Source organism: Trichosurus vulpecula, unplaced genomic scaffold (assembly GCF_011100635.1).
Source record: "Trichosurus vulpecula isolate mTriVul1 unplaced genomic scaffold, mTriVul1.pri scaffold_223_arrow_ctg1, whole genome shotgun sequence".
Taxonomy (NCBI): Eukaryota; Metazoa; Chordata; class Mammalia; order Diprotodontia; family Phalangeridae; genus Trichosurus; species Trichosurus vulpecula.
The window spans coordinates 1-6720 of record NW_023494508.1 but is presented as its reverse complement, the minus strand read 5'-3'; the positions used below and the strand labels follow the sequence as shown (position 1 = coordinate 6720).

General features: G+C 47.6%; 1 long non-coding RNA gene across 1 annotated transcript; it reads left to right on the top strand.

Annotated features, from left to right (window-relative positions):
• Window positions 1-368: 368 nt before the first annotated feature.
• On the top strand, window positions 369-6460 carry LOC118833324. Its single transcript, XR_005009311.1, has 2 exons — window positions 369-547; window positions 2401-6460. It is a non-coding gene; the product is annotated as an uncharacterized LOC118833324 (long non-coding RNA).
• Window positions 6461-6720: the final 260 nt, after the last annotated feature.

Below are 6720 nucleotides of genomic sequence, written 5' to 3'. Positions count from 1 at the left end.
CCTCCCCAAGAGGTGACATTCACCCTTATTTAATGCCGTTTCTGATTTAGCCCAGTGATCCCTAGTTGCCCAAGGTCTTTTCAGATCCTGACACCAACATCCAGTGTGTTAGCTCTCCCTCCCAGCTTCGTGTCCCTTACCAATTCGGTGAACGTTTTTGGATGCTTTCATCCAAGTCATGGATTAAAAATGTCAGAGAGCACAGATCCCCAGGGCACTCCACTAGAGACCTCCTGCCAACTCCACCTGGAACCCGTAAGTACTGCTCTTTGAGGTTGGCAATCAGTGTGATATCCCTTCAGAACAGCAGGAGAAATTTTGTTATCCAGGATCTCTGTCCTTCATTTCCATTGGACGCTCCCTGTCCCACCTCGCCCTGAAGATGTCTCCACAAAACAATTAAGTCATACTCTTGAATTCATCCAAAAACCAGGTCCTGAAGTCTTGTGCATCCACCGCAGAAATCATCGGGATCCTTTTCAACTCCTACTCAAAGCTCCGAGTCTCCGAAAAATGGAGAGAAGTAATTCCTGAGGACGTGTTTCAGGTAAGAAATAGGCTTCCTTCCCCCTCCCCTAGGATTCCCTTTTGAGGGAAAAAAATAGCCCTCAGGGGGGTTCTTCTCTCCTGAGGCCAAGCTCTCCGTGGAACATGGCGGATCAATACTATCTGAGCAGGCCGAGGAACAGCGATCTGTTAGGTGTGCCCGCGGTGTGGGGCACTGAGAGGCGGCCTCGCTCTTGTCTAGAACTTCTCTCCTGGCTGCTTCTGCTTGAAGAAAGAGGGCGCGTCCAGGTTAACGGCAATTACCACCTCCACCACCACCACTACTGCTGCTGCTGCCTGCTGCTACTAACACCACCGCTGCCACTGCCACTAATAAAACCACCATTACCACTACCACTACTATTACTACTACTACTACTAAGATCATCTCATTGGATCCCCAAAACAGCCGTAGGAAATAGATCCGACTGTCATCTTCATTCTTTCTGGCCTTCCGTCTCTTCATCTGCAAGATTAGGGAGTGCATTATGTCGTCCCCACGTGGCATTCCTCTAGGAGTAGATGGCCAACAGAGTGCCTTCTGACTCTAAAATTTGGTGATCCCCATTTTACAGATAAGGGTAAAGGAGGACAAATTACTTGTCTAGGGTGAAACAGCCAGTCACAATGGGAGCTGAGATCTGCACACAGGTTTTCTGAAAAATCCAAATACCATTTTCAACATGGTATCAATATCACCATTTTTACACTCCCCCTTACCAGTACTATAGAACAGATCTGTGATTTCATTGGTATAGAAAACTTCCCAGGTGAGGAAACTCCAACTGCCAGTAAAGGTGAGCACCTCCTTTGTAACTCATAGTCTTAAAGGGGTGTTTGGGTCACTGAGCATATAAGAGACTTGCCTAGGGTCACCCAGCCAGAACATATGTAACACATACTCTAACCAATCCAAACAGACTTCCTGTTGCATTTAACTCAAATGCCTTTGATTTATTGATTGGTTCAAAGGAGGTACCGAAGACTTGTTTACACACTGTTCTCACTTCTGGCTGGGTGAGATGTGGTCTCACCTGATTAAGGTATCAGAGTGAAAGGGAGCCAGATAATTGACCCCCACTCTTCCACCTCAAAAGCAGGTGCCAGAAGCAGGATTTACACCCAGGTCTCTGGGATCCTAACGCCAAATCCTCTATCAAATATGCCATGCTGCCTTTCATCAATATCACCATAAAGGACTCCTTTTTTGTCCTTGTAGAGAATGCTAAGGCAGTAAGTGTTTTGAAAGCCTTTTAGACTGGAAGTCTAGAGACTGAGGTTTGAGTCCTCTCTTGAAAATTTTATGATTCCAATTTATTTTTGAACATCATATATACCATTTCTGTAGAGGGAGGCATGCACAAAACAGCATGTTTCTTTTGGTTAAGAAATACCATACACCCTTTAGATGAATAAAGAAAGTATTATTACTTACTACATGCCAGGCATTGTGCAAAACACTGGAGCACAGACAAGGAAGACAATCTTTGCCCTTAAAGAGCTTCTTTTCTACCAGGGGAAGACAACACAGAGAAGGGAGTGGGGCTGGAAAAGGGACAGGAGTAAGGTGGCAGTCCATGAGGTGCCAAGGAAATCTGGAAAGGGAGGTGAGTTAAGAGTGAAGTGAGCAAGGCTGGGACCCTGCAGGAAATGACAGTCTGAATCTCCCAACCAGGGCAACGGCCTCAGGGCTGAGTCATCTCCAGAGTGGGAAGGCAGATGAGGAGGTGATGAAGAGCTCTGGAGCCAGTATGAGAAACATACTACTGAGGACCATCTAATCATAGCTTAGAAACCTCACCCCTGACCAGAACATAAACATGCCCTGACCAGGGACTCTCCTCTGCCTTCCAGATGTATCAGCCTTTTTACCAGTCTCTCTTCATGCTGTCTCACACCCCGAGGTGTCTGCAACATCTGTGCCGTTCTGTCATCCGCAAGCACCTTGGCAGCAAGTGCTGGTCCTGCATTCCCCGGCTGCCTGTACCAGACCCTGTGCAGCATTATCTCCTGCTGGAGCCAGAGGGCTTGTTGCTCTGAATGGTCAGAGGGATCGGGGCCATGGAGACAGATGAATCTACAGTTAAACCACCTTCATTTTCAAGCTTTTGTTTTCCCATGGTCAACAGCCCATGAGGGGCCACAGCCCCGGAGTGGTCAGGAGTCTCAAGATGGGCTGATAGCCCAGAATAAGTCACACACACACACCCCAAATCATTAAGACTGTCACTACCCAAAGCATGCTAGCGTGGCTGGAAATGAGCATTTCCATGAGGAAGGGAAAAGTAATTGGCCCATCAACAACAACTTGTTGAGGGCTCACTGTGTATTAGGCACTGGGCTAAGTTCTAGGGAGCTTCTGTTCTAATGAGGAGAGCTAACATGTGGCTTCCTAGGTCTAGACAAAATGGCTTCTCCATGCACTTAGGGTGGGGAAGGGGCTGGTCATAAGCTGGCGAAGTTTGGCTTATGGGGCTCACACTTGAAATTGTCAGGGCTGCCTTCATCAGTCTCTGAATGTACCTTTGAGACCAAAATGACCCATGAAATCCCAGCCCTTCCTTGAAGAGTTCTGAACAGCAATAATCTCTGACATCTGCATGGCCCTCCGAGATTAGCAGAGTATGATACAGACAATGCTGCCTTTGATTCTCACAAGCACCCTGTGAGGTCAGTGCTATCACTCTGTCCTTTTTACAGAAGAGGAAACAGAGGCCCATGGACACACTAGTTCTGTGTTGGAGCCACACCTCCTGCCTTCCAATTCTACCCTTTCCCCATCCCAGCAGGCACCTGGGCTCTCCTTGGCTACAGCTTTCATTGCTTTTGCCCCTTTTTCACATCTTTATGACTCTGGTCTGTCCTTGTTCATCTAAGATACAGATTACAGAAAAAGGTTGAACAGGGCCTCAAATAAAGGATTCAGATAGCCCTGGCTGTCCCACTGACACTGGCTTCTGACCAATTGAAGGCCTAAGTTCATGCTTAGCCAAAAATGAAGGGAGAACCTGAATCCACTTCAATTCAAAAAGCTTTTAATAAAAGCTGTCAGAGCTCTGTCCGTGGAACTCTCTGTCAGAAAAGCTCTGTCAGAGCCCCGAGAGTCAGGAGGCCTCCACCAAGACTGGCTGTGTGATATCAGGCAAATTTCTTAACTTCTCAGTGCTCTAGACACTCCCTGAAACAATTGATTGTGTGTGTAGAGGGAGGGTGCCAACTTGCAGTGGTAGAAGAAGGGAATTCCCTGTACTAAGAAATCCCAAGACCCACCCCTATTCCTTACTATGCGATAAGACCAAAGCACAGGACCTGGAAGACACTTTAGTCCAACCCTCTTCTGAACAGGAAAGTGAGGGAGGTCCACTGAGGCAGCATGATCCACCCGGGCTCACAAAGCTAGTAAGTGGAATTCAAGCCCAGGTCCTCACAACTTCAAGCCTAGCACCCAATCTATGCCATCGAGGGGTCAGGCAATCTGCTAGGTGTGGCAGAGACAGAGAAATAGCCCAGCACAAAGCTCTTGTTCAAGGAACTTTCTGGAGTTGCTAGAGGGCAGAGCTTCTTATGTTTTGTATGTGTGGCCCTAGAACTTTGACCAGTGCCTGGCATACAGTTGGTACCTAATAAATGCCTAGAGATGGATTGGAGGAAGTTAGGGACTTTAAGGGCTGGAAGGGGGAGGAGGAAGTACATGCTAGGCATATGGACAGTCTGTACAAAGACATGGGGGCTGGAAGTTAAATGTTGAGTTCAGGGAAGAACTAGAGGCCAAGTTTGGCAGGAATGTCGTCATCTGGTCAAAGCAAATTTGTTTTTATCTTCATTGAATGTAAGGCATATTTCAATGTCTGTGAGATCCTGGGGTTCTTTTGCAGGGAGTCTGATAGAGGAGAATGTAGTAATGTCTTTAAGGGGAAATGGAAACCAGTGTAGGGAGTTGTAAGACAAGGCTGACGGGTTTGCATTTGATCCCAGAGGCAATGGAGAAGTTCCTTCAGCAGGAAAGGAAGAAAGGACGCAGGTATTTACTAAGCTCCTTCTGTGTGCTAGGACTCAGCTTCCTCTGAAGCTAAGGCACTGGGGGATACAAAGACAAATGAAGGCCCTGCTTTCAGGGAGTACAAACAGATCAGTAATCTGGAGCAAGCTGAGGACCTCTGGGAGACCACCTGGGCAAAGACCGGAAGCTGGAGATGGGATGTTGCGGGTGGGTGATGGCAGCAAGGCAAGCTAACTCAACTCAATTCAACTCCAAGTTTATTAAGCCCCTACTCTGTGCCAGGCACTATCCTAAGCCCTGGGGACACAGAGCGCAAAATGAACCAGTCCTTGCTCTTAAGGAACCAAAACTCTGTTGCAGCAGGAGCAGAACAAAGAGCCCCACTGGCAACTAGAGGATGTGAGTGCGGATCGTGTCCCTGTTATTCCCTAGTCACGCAGCCTTGGGCATCGCTCTCCCTTGTAAAACGAGGGGCTGGGACTAGCTGACCTCCAAGGTCCTTGCCGGCTTTGGGGCTGGACGTAGTGAGTGCATTGAGGAGGGAGAGAGCATCACGGGGGACTTCGCCAAGGGCGTGGAGCCTCAGCTGAACCTGGAAGGAAACGGTGGCGGCTCACACGTCTGTGGCGATTTAAAGTCTGGAAGCCACTTCATGGACACTGTTTCATGTGATGCTCACAGCAACCCTGGAAGGTAGATGCTACTATCGCCCCCACTTTACAGATGACGAAGGATAAGGGACTTACTTGGCCATACAGCTATTAAGCGTCTGAGGCAGGATTTGAACTCAGGTCTTCCTGACTCTGGGTCCAGTATTTGACCAACCTAGCTGCCAAAGGGGTGGAGGGAAGTGGAATGTGAATTCGGGCATGAAAGAGCTGGTGGGAATCCGAGGAGGCAAGTTGAGGGAACAGATACTAGTCTAAGGAAGATTAAGCCAAATACCCAAGGACATGGGTCCTTCCTCATGGGAACGCCCATTTCTGGACATGCTAGGCTGCTTTGGGCAGTGACTGGCTGTACCTCCCAGCTGGTTCTCACACCCAACTCAGCCAACTCAAAAAGCCTGAGGACAGAGGAACCTCAACTCTCCAAAAGGTGACTCAATGTATCAAACAGAACTGTCTTTGAAACCATTTTCCCAAGCGTGATGACATAGCCTTTATATTCCCACAGTGTTGAAACTCTTCCAAACCTAAAGTCAGGACTGGCCTTACCTATTGGTGCAGCTAAATGTGCTGTCCCCAGTAAAGGACCCTTACAAAAAAATGTCTCCCAGCCAGTACCTCCAGTTTCACCATTAATTACGCATTTCTTAGTGTTAACTTCTCTCTGGGCTTCGGCAAATAAAGAGAATTGGGCTTAATGACCTCTGAGGTTCCTTCGAGCTCAAACTAGAAGATCCCATGAATCAATTCCTAGAAAGGGTAAAGGATAAACACCTAATACTTTCATATCAGATTTCTCCCCCTCCAGTCACAGTAGACTCCACACTTAATAACAAAAGCACTGTAGGGGCCAATGTAAAGGTGGGGAAGGGGAGCAGCAAGAGGCTGCTGAAGGGAAAAGGTTCCTGCTTCACCTGGAGCCAGCTCTGCGAAGTCCAAATGGCCAGTAAAGGACGCCACCTCACACTGGATAAAGGCACTGGACTCAGAGTCAGGAAGACCCGAATTCAAATCCTGCTTTAACACCCATGTTAGCTGTGTGACCCTGGGTGAGTTACTTAACCTCTGTTTGCCTCAGTTTCCTTATCTATAGAATAGAGATAACAGCTGCTACCTCCCTGGGTGGTCACAAGCATCAAGTGAGACAATATGGGCAGAGGGCTTTGCCCTTTGTTAAGACCTTATATCATTGTTAGTTGTTCATTATTATATGACTTAGCAAATTAAAAATGGCCAACTGACCATCTCCTTTCTTGCTATTTGTGCCTTACCAGTCAATCTATTTCTGTCTTGAGGTTCTGGATAATAATAGGACTAACTGAAAAGAAAAAAAACTGTGTCTGTCCTATCCAGCCATCCCACTGTAGTTATAGGGTTCACAAAACATGGGGTTGGCTCCGCCATGTTTGATGGAATGGCTGGAGTCACATGCCTTCCCCCCCACAGCACATCTGCAGACATAAATTGGCAGCATTAAACAGCCTGGACTTCATAGGATTGTAGATT